Genomic DNA, 15,373 nt, shown 5'->3' with positions numbered 1-15,373 from the left:
GCCGATGCCCAATGTCATAGTAGAGAGCATGTACAATCCAAAAAGCAAAAGTTCAGTAAAATGACCCAAAAATCTAAATTAAAATCATCTGAGGAGAAGCGTAAACTTGCGAATATGACATTTATGACACGGAGTTGCAAGGAACGGCTAAGGCGCTCTCCTATGTTCCTCATGACTAGTGGTTCAGCTTCACATGACGATGGAAGCACTCATCCTCCCGCTAGAAAAATGAAAAGAGATAAGCTGGCAAAAGCACAGCAAAGAACTGTGCATTCTTCGAAATCACAAATCCCCAAGGAGAGTCCAATTGTGTCGGTTGCGATGCCTGACCTTCCCAACACTGGACGGGAAGAGGTGGCTCCTTGCACCATTTGCACACCCCCTGCAAGTGCTGGAAGGAGCACCCACAGTCCAGTTCCTGATATTCAAATTGAAGATGTCACTGTTGAAGTACACCAGGATGAGGATATGGGTGTTGCTGGCGCTGAGGAGGAGATTGACGAGGAGGATTCTGATAGTGAGGTGGTTTGTTTAAGTCAGGCACCCAGGGAGACACCAGTTGTCCGTGGGATGAATAAGGCCATTGACATGCCTGGTCAAAATACAAAAAAAAAATCACCTCTTCGGTGTGGAATTATTTAAACAGAAATGCAGACAACATGTGTCAAGCCATGTGTGCCTTTGTCAAGCTGTAATAAGTAGGGGTAAGGACATTAACCACCTAGGAACATCTTCCCTTATACGTCACCTGGAGCGCATTCATCAGAAGTTATTGGCAAGTTCAAAAACTTTGGGTGACAGCGGAAGCAGTCCACTGGCAACTAAATCCCTTCTTCCTCTTGTACCCAAGCTCCTGAAAACCACACCACCAACTCCCTCAATGTCAATTTCCTCCTTAGACAGGAATGCCAATAGTCCTGCAGGCCATGTCACTGGCAAGTCTGATGAGTCCTCTCCTAACTGGGATTCCTCCAATGGATCCTTGAGTGTAACGGCTACTGCTGCTTGCGCTGCTGTTGTTGCTGCTGGGAGTCAATCGTCATCCCAGAGGGGAAGTCGGAAGACCACTTGTACTACTTCCAGTAAGCAATTGACTGTCCAACAGTCCTTTGCGAGGAAGATGAAATATCACAGCAGTCATCCTGTTGCAAAGCGGATAACTCAGGCCTTGACAACTATGTTGGTGTTAGACGTGCATCCGGTATCCGCCGTTAGTTCACAGAGACTTAGAGAATTGCTTGAGGTAGTGTGTCCCCGGTACCAAATACCATCTAGGTTCCACTTCTCTAGGCAGGCGATAACAAGAATGTACACAGACGTCAGAAAAAGTGTCCTCAGTGTCCTAAAAAATGCAGTTGTACTCACTGTCCACTTAACCATGGACATGTGGACAAGTGGAGCAGAGCAGACTAAGGACTATATGACTGTGACAGCCCACTGGGTAGATGTATTGCCTCCCACAGCAACAACAGCGGCAGCACCAGTAGCAGCATCTCGCAAACGCCAATTCGTTCCAAGGCAGGCTACGCTTTGTATCACCGCTTTCCATAAGAGGCACACAGCTGACAACCTCTTACGGAAACTGAGGAACATCATCGCAGATTGGTTTACTCCAATTGGACTCTCCTGCGGATTTGTGATATCAGACAACGCCACCAATATTGTGCGTGCATTACAATTGGGCAAATTCCAGCACGTCCCATGTTTTGCACATACATTGAATTTGGTGGTGCAGAATTATTTAAAAAACGACAGGGGCGTACAAGAGATGCTATCGGTGGCCAGAAGAATTGCGGGCCACTTTCGGCATTCAGCCACCGCGTGCCGAAGACTGGAGCACCAGCAAACACTCCTGAACCTGCCCCGCCATCAGCTGAAGCAAGAGGTGGTAACGAGGTGGAATTCAACCCTCTATATGCTTCAGAGGATGGAGGAGCAGAAAAAGGCCATTCAAGCCTATACATCTGCCCATGATATAGGCAAAGGAGGGGGAATGCACCTGACTCAAGTGCAGTGGAGAATGATTTCAACATTGTGCAAGGTTCTGCAACCCTTTGAACTTGCCACACGTGAAGTCAGTTCAGACACTGCCAGCCTGAGTCAGGTCATTCCCCTCATCAGGCGGCTTTTGCAGAAGCAGCTGGAGAGATTGAAGGAGGAGCTAAAACGGAGTGATTCCGCTAGGCATGTGGGACTTGTGGATGGAGCCCTTCATTCGCTTAACCAGGATTCAGGGGTGGTCAATCTGTCAAAATCAGAGCACTACATTTTGGCCACCGTGCTCGATCCTAGGTTTAAAGCCTATGTTGTATCACTCTTTCCGGCAGACACAAGTCTGCAGATGTTCAAAGACCTGCTGGTGAGACATTTGTCAAGTCAAGCGGAACGTGATCCGCCAACAGTTCCTCCTTCATTTTCTATCGCCACTGGAGCTGCCAGGAAAAGGATAACATTTCCAAAACCACCTGCTGGCGGTAATGCAGGGCAGTCAGGAGCAAGTGCTGACATTTGGTCCGGACTGAAGGACCTGCCAACGATTACTGACATGTCAATAATCTACTGTCCCTGTATATGATTCTGTCACCATTGAAAGAATGGTGGAGGATTATATGAGTGACAGCATCCAAGTAGGCATGTCAGACAGTCCGTACGTATATTGGCAGGAAAAAGAGGCAATTTGGAGGCCCTTGCACAAACTGGCTTTATTTTACCTAAATTGTCTCCCCCCCCCCCCCCCTCCAGTGTGTACTCCGAAAGAGTGTTTAGTGCAGCTGGTCACCTTGTCAGCGATCAGAAAATGTGGAGAAGATGATGTTCATCAAAATTAATTATAAATTCCTCCGTGGAGACATTTACCAGCAATTGCCTCCAAAAAGTACATAGGGACCTGTGATGGTGGATTCCAGTGGGGACAAATGAATACTCTGTGAGGAGGAGGTACACAGTGAAAGCGGTGAGAAATCAGAGGATGAGTGGACATCTTGCCTCTGTAGAGGCAGTTTGTGCAAGGAGAGATTGATTGCTTCTTTTTTGGTGGGGGCCCAAACCAACCAGTCATTTTAGCCACAGTCGTGTGGCAGACCCTGTCGCTGAAATGATTGGTTTGTTAAAGTGTGCATGTCCTATTTATACAACATAAGGGTGGGTGGGAGGGTCCAAGGACAATTCCATCTTGCACCTCTTTTTTTATTTATCTTTGCATCATGTGCTGTTTGGGGACTATTTTTTTAAGTGCCATCCTGTCTGACACTACAGTGCCACTCCTAGATGGGCCAGGTGTTTGTGCCGCCCACTTGGGTCGCTTAGCTTAGTCATCCAGCGACCTTGGTGCAAATTTTAGGACAAAAAATAATATTGTGAGGTGTTCAGAATAAACTGGAAATGAGTGGAAATTATGATTATTGAGGTTGATAATACTATAGGATCAAAATTACCCCCAAATTCTATGATTTAAGCAGTTTTTGAGTTTTTTTTTTTTTTAAACACCCGAATGCAAAACGCATCCGAATCCGACAAAAATCTGAAAGGGTGGTTTTGCCAAAACGTGTCCCAATCCAAAACACGACCGCGGAACCGAATCCAAAACCAAAACACAAAACACGAAAAAAGCCCTCTGCACATCTCCAGTTATTATTACTCTACATATTTTGATTACAATCAAGTTTTTTTTGTTTTTTTTGGTGGAATGTTCTATTGAAGTGTTTGAAGCTGAAATGTTTTATTATTCCATACCTAAAAGTCTACACTGCATTTGATAATATACTGTAAAGTACAGTAAATGCAATTGTGGATATATTCTGCGCATTGAACCCAGTGGCATAACTACATCCATTGCTGCCCATGCTAATGGGCCCAAAATGTTGCCCCATTTACAGTCTTTAAGACTGCGTCCAGGGGCTTGCTGGCAAGTGCTGCCAATGATTAGAAGCAGGCCCTGTGCAAATGTCATTAAGCTTCCTTGGTTGGTACTTAGAATGCTCCTCCATTCTGGCTTGAGTTCAATATTTATCCCACTATCTAATTACTAAGCATTCTTTCATAAGTGCAGTTGCACCACATGTACTTTATGGATTCAGGGTATGAGTATACTTTATAACAGCCTATGCATCCTTCTGTAGTGTGTTACATGCAGTTCTCATTTGACAGTCTCCAGAGAGGTTTCTGCTGCTTTAAAGAAACAGTGGTCCGATTTTAAAGCTTTCTTGAATGATTTAAAGTTATCTACTGGAGCAGTAAAGAAATACATTCATTCCAAAATATGCATAGAAAGACTTCTTAAATTGACAGTGTCTACTCCACTGCACTACCTCAATTGTCATAACTCCCATTTATATATTGCAGATAATGTACTTTTCAGATAATTGTTTTGAAGGAAGATCGAGGGATGGGGAGAAGAATGGAAGTGATTTGAAGGGACCAGTGACAACCACTGGTGGCTGCTGGTTGTGTCGTCCAGATGGCATTAGCAACAGCTCTTAGATCAGTTCTGCCCCTTGCTTCCCACAAAATCATGGGTTCACAGCTGAGGAGTGTCACCACACTAAGGACAGCGACAGAGTTAAAACAGCTCAAAACATAATGTTATTTCTCCATTTTGATCTCTGTGGCTTCCTTGGTGGTAGCAGTTGCCACCACAACCTCTGCAAAAGTGGAGAACAAGTGCCCTTGCTCTGTCTTCAGAACCTGAAAAGGAAGGATGCTCAATTGTGAAAAATGGTAACTAGCGGTTGACAGCATCTTGACATATCTACAGTGACTAGTTATACTTTCATATTTTAGAATCAGAAGCAGGCAACAAAGTTGACATGCTATCAATGTTAACATAACATCCGTGTCAACATGCTGATTGTTGACGCTTAATGTACAATGTCAACATAATGACCACTTCGGCATACTCATGTCGACATAATGAATGGTAACATTATGACTGCCGAACATACAGTATATACTGAACCTCTTTCTCCACCACCAGCTATAATTATTATTCCATTGCCTTATACTGTATATCAATTGCTCCTCAGAGCTCTAAGATTGTAAGCTTATATGGGCAAGGCTACTTTTACATTTTGTATCATGTCATTGAGGGAGATGTACTAAGCCTTGGAGAGAGATAAAGTGGAGATAGATAACGTACCAGCTGATCAGCTCCTGGCAGTTAGGAGCTGATTGGTTGGTAGTTTATCTCTCTCCACTTTATCACTTTCTAAGGCTTAGTATGTACTTCTGTCCCAATATTGTATGTTATTTATTTGAGCTATGAACTCACTCAGTGTAGACTGCTAAGTAGTATGTTGAAGTTTTACCATAAAGGAAATAATAGTAATGTGTAAACAAACGCTGTTTCGCATAAAGCTGTGACATAATGTATGTTGTGAACCTATTCCTGTTCAATAAACAGAACAAAAATCAGCCCACCTTAACAACAAATTAAGAATTGCCTTACTTCAATATAACCAATGGCAGATGCAGTGTGCTAAAAGTAAAGCCACTTTGTTCCTCTGAAGAATTCACTGAATTTATTTTATTATAAGATATGTTGCTATACATGGGAAAAGACATGAAAAGTGTCTGGGTAGACACAGAGTTTAAAATCATTGCCGTAAATAAATCCACATTGATAGGGTGATGAGCCAAGGTCCCTTTTAATCCAAGACAGGAAATCCATCACCAGTATTGTAAGAGATTGACGGAAGTATCTTCAGTGGAACAAAGCCCCATACCTCTCATAAAGAGATCATGAAAACTAATAGGGTTTTCACTAGAGATGAGCGGGCTCGGTTCTCCAAGAACTGAGCCCACCCAAACTTCCTGGATCTGAGGGAATCCAAGCCTAGCTTGGGCTTTCCTGCCAGGATCAGATTCCAGAACAAGGTAAAACGTCATCTTCCTGGTGTTGGATCATGCGTGTTTTGGATTCAATATAAGTCTGAGAGCACAGCCACTAGACTGCCAGGGCAAATATCAACAATATTATCCTCCTAATACAGGGACAGCATTAACACACTGGTGTTTTTATGTCACTGCCCGCAGTGCAGCTTTAATTCTTTGTTGGTGCACAGTGGTGCATGCCACCATTACTATAATTACATAAGCAGAACATTTTACCTAACCAGATGATATTGTGGGCACTTGATATGTTTTGCTGCACCGGCAGCTGCTTGTAAAAACAGGGAGAGTCACTCCCAATATTAAAACAGATAGCAAATGAATTAGCACCATTTATACTGAATAAGTATTTACCTCAATGCAATGATTGGATTGATTATACTTACATATAAAAGAATTATACCAATGTATTACATATATACAAACACATTCACAACATGTGCCAAATATACAAGCATTTTCACCCAAATTTGGCTTATTTGGGACAATTAATCAATGGTGTCCGTTCCTATGTATACCACCCGCGTTCCTATTTATACCACCCGCCACCACCCAAGGGGGAATGTTACCCTGTGACAACATAAGGTCACCACCGGCCCCAAAGTGCGGCAAGTGCAGCAAGCCCACGAGGGGACACGTTGTGCTCGCATCTGGTATTCCGGCTGACAGGTTCCCGCATTACTCTACTGACTGTTGGGATCCCAACCGCTGGCATATCATACTGAATGTGCTCTTTTCATAACTGTATGCTCACATACAACTAATAAATATTGCTTTAGGTGGCCATACACTGCAATTATTGGCCTGATCAGACTCTAATTGTCTGTTTGACTAATTGCACAGTGCATGGCCGCAACCGAGCACCAATTATCATTCTGTTAATGAAGAACAATCTTCCAGCATGCCTGAAAGCTGAAAGATGCAATAATTTGTGTTCAGATATCTCACCATCAGACAGACCAATTATCTGACCGTGTATGGCAAGGATATTGTATGTTTTCAGAATGTCACTTAATTTTCTGTTTGCCGTTCTGATGGTGAGTTTTATCTGACAGTTTATGGATACCTCTAATACAAACAGTACTTGCTGATGAGTTTCACTGAATTGCCACTTTCTCTTACCACTTTATGGGGCCCTTTTTATCAAAGAGTTTTAGCTATTTAAAACTCATTGCATATGATAAATTTTGCTCCAGTCAATCCGTTTCTAATCATAATTTTCCAACACTTGACAGTTAGGAGCTGATTGACTAGAGCACCATTTATAATACGCAACGAGTTTTAAATAGCTCAAACTTGTTTATAAATGGGCCTCTATATTATCTGTGAAAGCCTGTATTAAGATATATTAATTCAACTATGTATCATACTCTCTATAATGTCACCCTTGCAAATAATTCTTGAGTATGAGTTTCATACATACTTATATTTACTCCTAGTTATGTATTTCTTATGTAGGGAAAAGTAAAACATAGAGGTGATCTGGCATTAACATCTGGTCATAATACCACTTCTGGGGTACAACATCCCCTTAATGAAGTTGGCATAACATACAGTATACTAGTTACAGGAAGTGACAAAATGGTCAATGTGGCTGTAACCCTTTCATATGAAAAAGAGTAAGTGGACATTTCATCAACTATTTGACCACTAGATGTACCTATTCTGTCCCTACAGATTGGCAGATGACCTTGATAAATTTGATAGGCTCTTTGATTGTCAAATAACACCCAATGCATATTCAAAATTACATTAGAGAACAGATGCAGTAGATCTGTTTTCACTCTTTGTGGAAGAGTTTAAGAATATGGGATTGAGCCAATATTTAATATTTACTGCCTTAAATCATTTTTGCTGATCCCTTATTTATAACCTCCCCCCCTCCCCCAGGGTCTTTTATGTTCCAATGATAGAATATAAATGGACACATTCGACACATTCTACGTTAATGTGAAATGGTCATCTGTTTATCTGGCACTTTTATACTGTACAGTAAAACACAAAATTATATAAGATGGTAACACCAAGGACTGTGAGACACACTTGCAACTCTGAATACAAAGGTCTGGTCCAAATCCAAGTCTTCTTGGTACCCTTGAGGTTATACAGTGGAGTTGCCTTATGATCCTGCATGTTGAAGTTCTACTGTAGTACAGTTTGTCAGAAAGCTATAGCAACACAACTGATTTAACTCATAGGCAGCACCTGATTGGACTGTGTTCTTTCATCAAATCAGGAGCAATCTACTGTATCATAGCAACCAGTTTAGTTTTTCTAAAAATTTTGACCATTGTCTCTGTACAACTCAGTCTGTGCTTCAGCTGCATTCATATTTATAGTATAGCTTGTTTTTTTTTACATGCTGTACACTAAATGTAACATGCCTACTGTACGTTGACACTTTTATTAAGACTAATTAATAGAATTCCCAGAAATCAAGGATACATGTGTCAATTGTGCCATGCATTTTTGGAGATAGAGGCATTTGCCACTCTGCATATTGTATTTGCGTGTTTCAGTTTATCTTTTCTCATTTCCAAATGTTAAATGTGTAAAAAGATTTCTTCAAAAGAACATTTAAAAAACGCAACAATCTCCAAATCTCCAAATCAGTATTGATAAGTTTCAGAAAGGGAAATCATTTTCAGTGAAGCAACAGTTGTTTTATAAATGTTACTTGTATTAATGTAAGTTCAATAAACGTGAATACGTTTTCCCATTAATGTCATTGGAATTGTGTTTTAAATAGTACAGTATGTCTTCACAGCAGTGCATTACTGTTAGCATGTGCCCATAACAGTGCATGTTCTATATGAGTGATTTATCTACCTCGGCAGTCTGTGGTGTCTGGTGTGTGCATATTACCAGTTGATTTGTAAATCCCTAATACATCACTTCACTATATTAATCTCATTCATCATCAACTAATCTGCTTGGAAATAAAGATAGTACCAATTATTAATCACGGCCACTGGCACCCGCTTCTATACAGGACAACATGTTTCAACTGTCAGGTGTCATCCATCCCGGATTCTCTTCCCCAGAAATAAAGAAAATGAAATTGGACTAATAGGAACCTCATTTCTGCCTTGATTAAAGGCCTACATTTTCTCTAGGCATTGCCTGTTCTAGTCCTGACTTGTGAGATATTCAGTGTTCTCGTAATGTCATTCGGACAGAGTGCGGCTGTCTCCTTAGGTCATTCTTCTTCAGATTCACTTGTTTTACATGGAGTATAGGCTAGAAAATCCAGACTTCCTTTGGGGTGTTAATTAAGAGGAGCATCCAAAATTAATCAGCAAATTCACCAGGGCGAAGGGGAGCTGTCTAATGGCCTCCATATAAAAATGTGCTCCAAGTGCGGAGAAATAAGCCTTCGGCTATGGTAAGACAAAACAAGTGCACAGACGGCAGCATGACACAAAAATTTATATACATATACATTTTTACATTCATTTTTTTTGTCAGCCTGTCACCTTTAATTATGAAGGATGATTTGCTATTTGGCAGATTTGAAAATTGTAAACGCCTGGCTATTTGAAATTCATCATATGCTTAGTGTCTCCGGGATAGAATGACACAGACTTGTAGAGGAGAGGAAAGCAATAAACTTGCACTAACTTAAATTGGAGTCATTTATTGATTAGGCTACTTCAGTGTGATCATCATACCGTATTGGCTATGAAAATGTGTTCAGCATTGTCTGCCAGGCTTATTAGATTATGCTACCTTAATAATATTAAATTCAAACATTGCCATTGGTTAATAATCATTTTGTAAGTTACAACAGTTTCTTTATTTGAATTTTGCTTTTATTTCTATTTTATATTAATTGAGTTTATGCTGTAGTGTGTATTGTTAATAATTTGCATATACCTTCAGGCTAATAATGACCTTTATATAGAAAAAGCAACCATTGTGTTTTGCCCAGTTAAATAAATACATTCAGCTCCAGCCATTCCCTCACCTGCACATGGAATAATTATGTTTAGTAATATTACTTACATATGTTGTTTAGGTTTGTTTCAAAGTGTTTCAACATTGACTTGTTGTAGAAATAAATCTAAGGGGATATACAATAAATATACTGGGCCAAGGTTTCTTTCAAGTAGCTGTTCTTACTTATTATGCTTTGAAAACATAGTCTGCATCATGGTTTGGCTTTTTTGCTTCATGTGATGTTTGGAGAGTTTGAGGGGACCCTGTTTGTGGTTGAATTTTTGAAAAGCAGTTTATGCCGTGGTGTTAATTTATGAACAGCTGGATTCCTTTCAGTTCAAACATTCAGAATGTTTGTTGATTTCAAACATTAAAGTTAAAAATTGTTAGTAGAAATATGCTTTAAATTCACTAATAATCAGTTCATGAGGCAAAGTGGGCTGTATAGCCAGTAAAGAATGTGTTTCCAAAAATCTGGTGCAGATTGGCGGGTTTGGTGTATAAGTTTTCCAATTGTCCATTTTTGTGAAAGCACAAACTGATTTATATTATAACTTATCACAAAGGTTTTGTTCCTAATAAAGTATGTGCAAAAACTTTGTTTTTAGCGCACACATAACTTGTGCAAACGGAACACAGTTAAATCTGGCAAAATCTTCCGATAACTGTTGTGTAGTATCTAATTGCTAGGCATTAATAAACTTTTAAATTATAACAGTTATTCCATTTGATTACGTCTATTGTTATATCTAGTGTAATATCAACGTTTTCAATGAGAAACGTGTATTTCTTGCATCATTGTGTCTCTTCAGGCATATGTATTGGCTGCAATATATAACAATACACTGACTATCTCAGGGTCCATTTTTAAAATATAAGTTACTCCTGTAAATATGGGTCCATGGTTGAGCACTAGATAACACCAAGACATTGCCACTGTGTAAGAATCTTTGTTACCTTCTGCACAACTGCTCTGTATTTCCAAAGAGAGCACCATTAACCACGTGCACAGAGCTGTTAGAATGTGCTCTGAGTGCAGGGTAGGCAGAATGAGGACCTCACTGACTGGCTTTAAAGTTAAGTTTACTTAGTCCGATCTAGTCACTGATCACCCACATGTCCAACATAGGTCCAGGTGTTCTCAATGAGTTCATTAGCTAATGACTGCACACTCAGATCTCTTGCTGTATACACTAAATTCAGACTAGTTGTCATTTTATAGATTGCGTATTTACAAATTTTCACCATTAAATTTCATAATTTATGTTGGAGTCACTGAACATCACGTGGTATGCAAGGTAAAATGCCTTGGGTTTGCTTGGTTTGTTTGAATGATCTGAATGATCTGCAGTGGGTACATCAAGGAGCTTGCTATTCTCTACTTTCAGATGATGCCTTCATAGGCTAGAACTCAAACAATGGAAGGATCTCTGTGCATGAGTGCAAATGTCCATCTGTACGGAGCTCGGTCTGATCTGTTTTTCTGTGAAATTGTGCGTTTATGGTGTGGAGCTGACCGGTCAAAAAATGCAAGCGTACCGAAGTGCCCTGTCTTGTGGGAGTGTCACTGGAGTGACATGGGATTTTCATGGGAGTGTATGTAATACTCCGAGTCATGTGTACAAGGAAAGGAAACCTGTTTCTGATGGATCTCTTGCACCTAGCATGGAGCTGGTGTAAATGCAGATAACCATTGCAGCAGCTGGTGTACAAACAATTGGCAATGCGGCTTTCTGCTTACAGATGCACGAACCCTCATATTAGCTCTATGGATTCTCACATTAGCCTAGCTTCCACAGCTGCCCACAGCTACAGCCACTTTGCATGCGGATCAGCCCCTGTGTTCAGAGAGATAGAAAATGTGCAGCTGTAAAAGCCACACCAAAAGTCCAAATTGCTATCACTTCAAAACCACCTATTTAGTAAACTAAAACTTTTTTACTATACTGAAATAATGCTCAGTTTAGCCTCATTTATGGCCTAAAATAATCCTGAGAGTAAAGGACATTTGTTCTTTTGGCTTTATTTTTCACTGGGTACAATGGACCTAGGATGCTTCTTTGTGCAAGTGCAGCTAAGGAATCACAAAATGCATTCCATTAAAAATGTATGATGAAAGGTGATCTCCAACAGCTCAGAGCTGGTAAAAAGCCTTTTACATAGTAGAAATTTACTTATGACCTTCCGCATACTGGGATATACCTGTAAAAATGTTCCCACTCTGTTTCTCTTCAATAAACTCAGTTTGTAAAATGAAATATAATTTCAGTTTTTGTGCCAGGAAAATAAGGTCACCATTGCACATATTCTTTACTTGGCAAATAGCACCCTGACTCTGTCCAAATCCTAACTTCTGGCCCTCTGCAAATTCCAATATCTTACTCTGGAAACAGAAACCCTTTGATGGGAACCTAACTGTTATTGCATACTGTGGGGCAGGTATACTAAGTGCTAGAGAGAGATAAAGTGGAGAGAAATAAAGTACCAACCAATCAGCTCCTAACTGTCATTTTTCAAACACAGCCTCTAACATGGCAGTTAGGGTCTGATTAGCTGTCTGATTATCTCTGTCCACTTTATCACTTTCCAATACTTAATACATCTGCCCCATTGAGGTGTACTGTCAAGTGCTACTAAAGAGGGGATTGCGCAGCCTCCCAGCTGTGTTGTACTTTGTGAATAAGGTTCCACTATGGAAGTGTACTCCTTAAACCAGGGAGCATGTCTTATGTTTAACGTTTAGGGGTCTATTCATGAAGCAGTGAAAAGAGTGGAGAAGTGAGCCAGTGGAGAAGTTGCCAATGGCAACCAAGCAGCATTGAAGTAAAATGTATAATTTGCATACTATACAATTGTATGGAGCAGCTGATTAGCTGCCAAAGGCAACTTCTCCACAAAAAAGGATAAATAAAATCAATAGATCAATTTATCAAAAGAGCGCATTAACAATTTATTATATTAATACATTTCCATAAAAATTACACAATTTATACGAACACACACAATAAAAATGACATACAAATTTGCTATATGTCAGCGGTAAAGAACCTATAGCTCCTGTAATGAATAAAGAGTAGTAATAGTCATCAGTTGTTTATAGAATTCCTTATTCAGCTGGATCAAATCCTTTTAGTGTGCATAAAGGGCTAATTAGTATGATGCTTGTGCCAAACAATGTAGTTCATGTTTCTTTTGTAAGTATACCTGTTGACGTTGGGATGAATCCTTAATGGAGTGCGACTAAACTTATTATCTACTCACTAGTCATCTCACAGCTCGATTATTGCAACATTCTTCTCACTGGCCTCCCACTCTCCCATCTAGCTCAGGGCCGGATTTAGTGGTGGTGGGGGGGGGGGATTGGGGCGAACGCCCCCCTAATTTACAGATACAGCCACGCCCACTTAGGAACTTTCTGTTGCTGCAGCTCTGGGCACGGGGGTGAGCTGCGATGTCATTGCGTCTGCTGTGAAGGGACCCGCGGCAAGTCGGCAGCTTTGAAATGAGTCATTCTGACTCTTTAGTGTGCTGTTGCTCAGTCTCTGTGATTAAGAGGATGCCATCCGGCCAGAAGAGGACAAGGAGGAGGGACAAAAGGAGTCTGCTTCTTGGACTAGTCAGATGACATGTACGTATTATGTACTGTCAGACAAGTCTATTCTGAATAACAGTACAGTGTTGTGGCAGTGCCCTGTCAATGTTACTGCACTTTGTGTTGGTAGGCAGTGTGACAGGCAGGAGTGCAGATAGTAAACTTCATTAGGAGAAGCTGCAGTTGCACTCACTTCCGCTGTTTAATTATTCTGTAAAGTTATTTATCAGGTATGTGTTTCTATGCATCTTACATTCTCAGAAATAATGCTATGGGAACTTTTGGCATATTGGTTGTATCAAGGCAGTACATTAATCAGCAGCCAGGTTATATGACACTGCATTATCTGAGGTGGGCAGGTGTTGGATACAGGAAGCCTTAGGAATACACTATTTTTATTGATAAAGCTTGCAGACAGATCTTCGGGTTTTATGTAAGGTATCTAATGCAAGCTTGTGTACCCTATAGTTTTTCAAGTGCGGTGGAACTGTAAGTTCCAGCATGCCCTGCTCCTCCCAGGGCCATTCTCTCTCAGCCTCCTCCTTACTGACTGGGAGCTACAGGTGAGGCGGCTCTGCTCTTGCCTCTGGGCAATGACATCACAGTCTAAAAAATGGGAGGAGCAGGATGGGAAGTGGGAGGAGTAATGAGTAGAGAGAGGAGGAGTCTGTATTAATTTTTAAACTGCCCCTCCCTAAAAGAACAGTCTAGATCCATTCCTGATCTAGCTCCACACCGATCTGTTCTTAACTCCGCAGCTAGACTTAGCTTCCTCTCCCGCCGCTCCACATCTTCCACTCCCCTTTGACAAAATTTACACTAGCTCCCATTCCCCCATGGAATCCTCTTCAAACTCCTCACCCTCACATACAAGGCCCTTTTTAATTCCACTGCACCATACATCTCCAACCTCATCTCCCTACATACTCCTGTCCGCCCACTGCGGTCCGCCAATGACCATTGCCACTCGTCTACCCTGGTTACTACATCTCATGTGCGAATCTAAGATTTTGCCTGTGCTGCCCCTCTTCACTGGAACAAGCTCCCTTGCTCTATTAGAGTCTCCCTGACCTTACAAAGCTTCAAACGGGCACAGAAAACTCACCTGTTCATCAAAGCCTACCCTTCCGCTTAGGCTTGGGCTTAGGCTTGAGGCTGCTCTCCCATCCTCATGCCTTGGCCATCTTTGCCTCGCTCACTTCCTGACACCAAACCACCTACTGCTTGCTTGTACCTCATGTCACCTGTCTGTCTCCCTCTTCCCCTAGATTGTAAGCTCTGTGGAGCAAGGCCCTCTTTCCTACTGTTCTCACAGCCCTCTTCTCTTGCACTTCAATAACAGCTCTATCCTACTCAGTGACTGTCTATACCTGCATTTCCACCATCTCGTGACTGTTCATCTCTTCCAATGGCTGCCCGCCCCCAGTAGTATGCCAATTACTTCTTTGCTTCCTGGTATCTCAGCTGTATTGTATACTGAGAACTGTGGTGCTAATTATTACCTGTGCCCTGTTTTAGTTTTCTGTGATGTTAAGTTCTGTATACCCTGTATTGTTCTAATGTGTGTTGTATGTACGGCACTATAAAACACTTGTGGCGCCTTAGAAATAAATTGTAGTAATAATAATAATAATAATAATAATAATACTAAAGGGTATTATCTACAATAATTACAGATATACCACTAGAAAATCAACCAGGAGACATTAGCTAAAACAAGATAACAAATATGTTGCAGTATTATAACTTAGGAAATATCCAGGAGACACTCTAGAAACAAATACAGGAGGAAAATGCACACCCCTGAAGAAGGCAAGACGCTTTTACAAAACGTGTTGGTTATTAATAGCATGTGTCATGATCTCTTTTCAGAGGAAGAAAAAGGAGTATAGCACCAATCATTAAGCCATTAACAAAAGAAGGAGTAAGAACTGAGTTACACCATTGGACACTTAA

The sequence above is a fragment of the Pseudophryne corroboree genome, chromosome 2 (assembly GCF_028390025.1).
Source record: "Pseudophryne corroboree isolate aPseCor3 chromosome 2, aPseCor3.hap2, whole genome shotgun sequence".
Taxonomy (NCBI): domain Eukaryota; kingdom Metazoa; phylum Chordata; class Amphibia; order Anura; family Myobatrachidae; genus Pseudophryne; species Pseudophryne corroboree.
The sequence above is the reverse complement of the archived record's forward strand: the minus strand, read 5'-3'. Positions refer to the sequence as shown.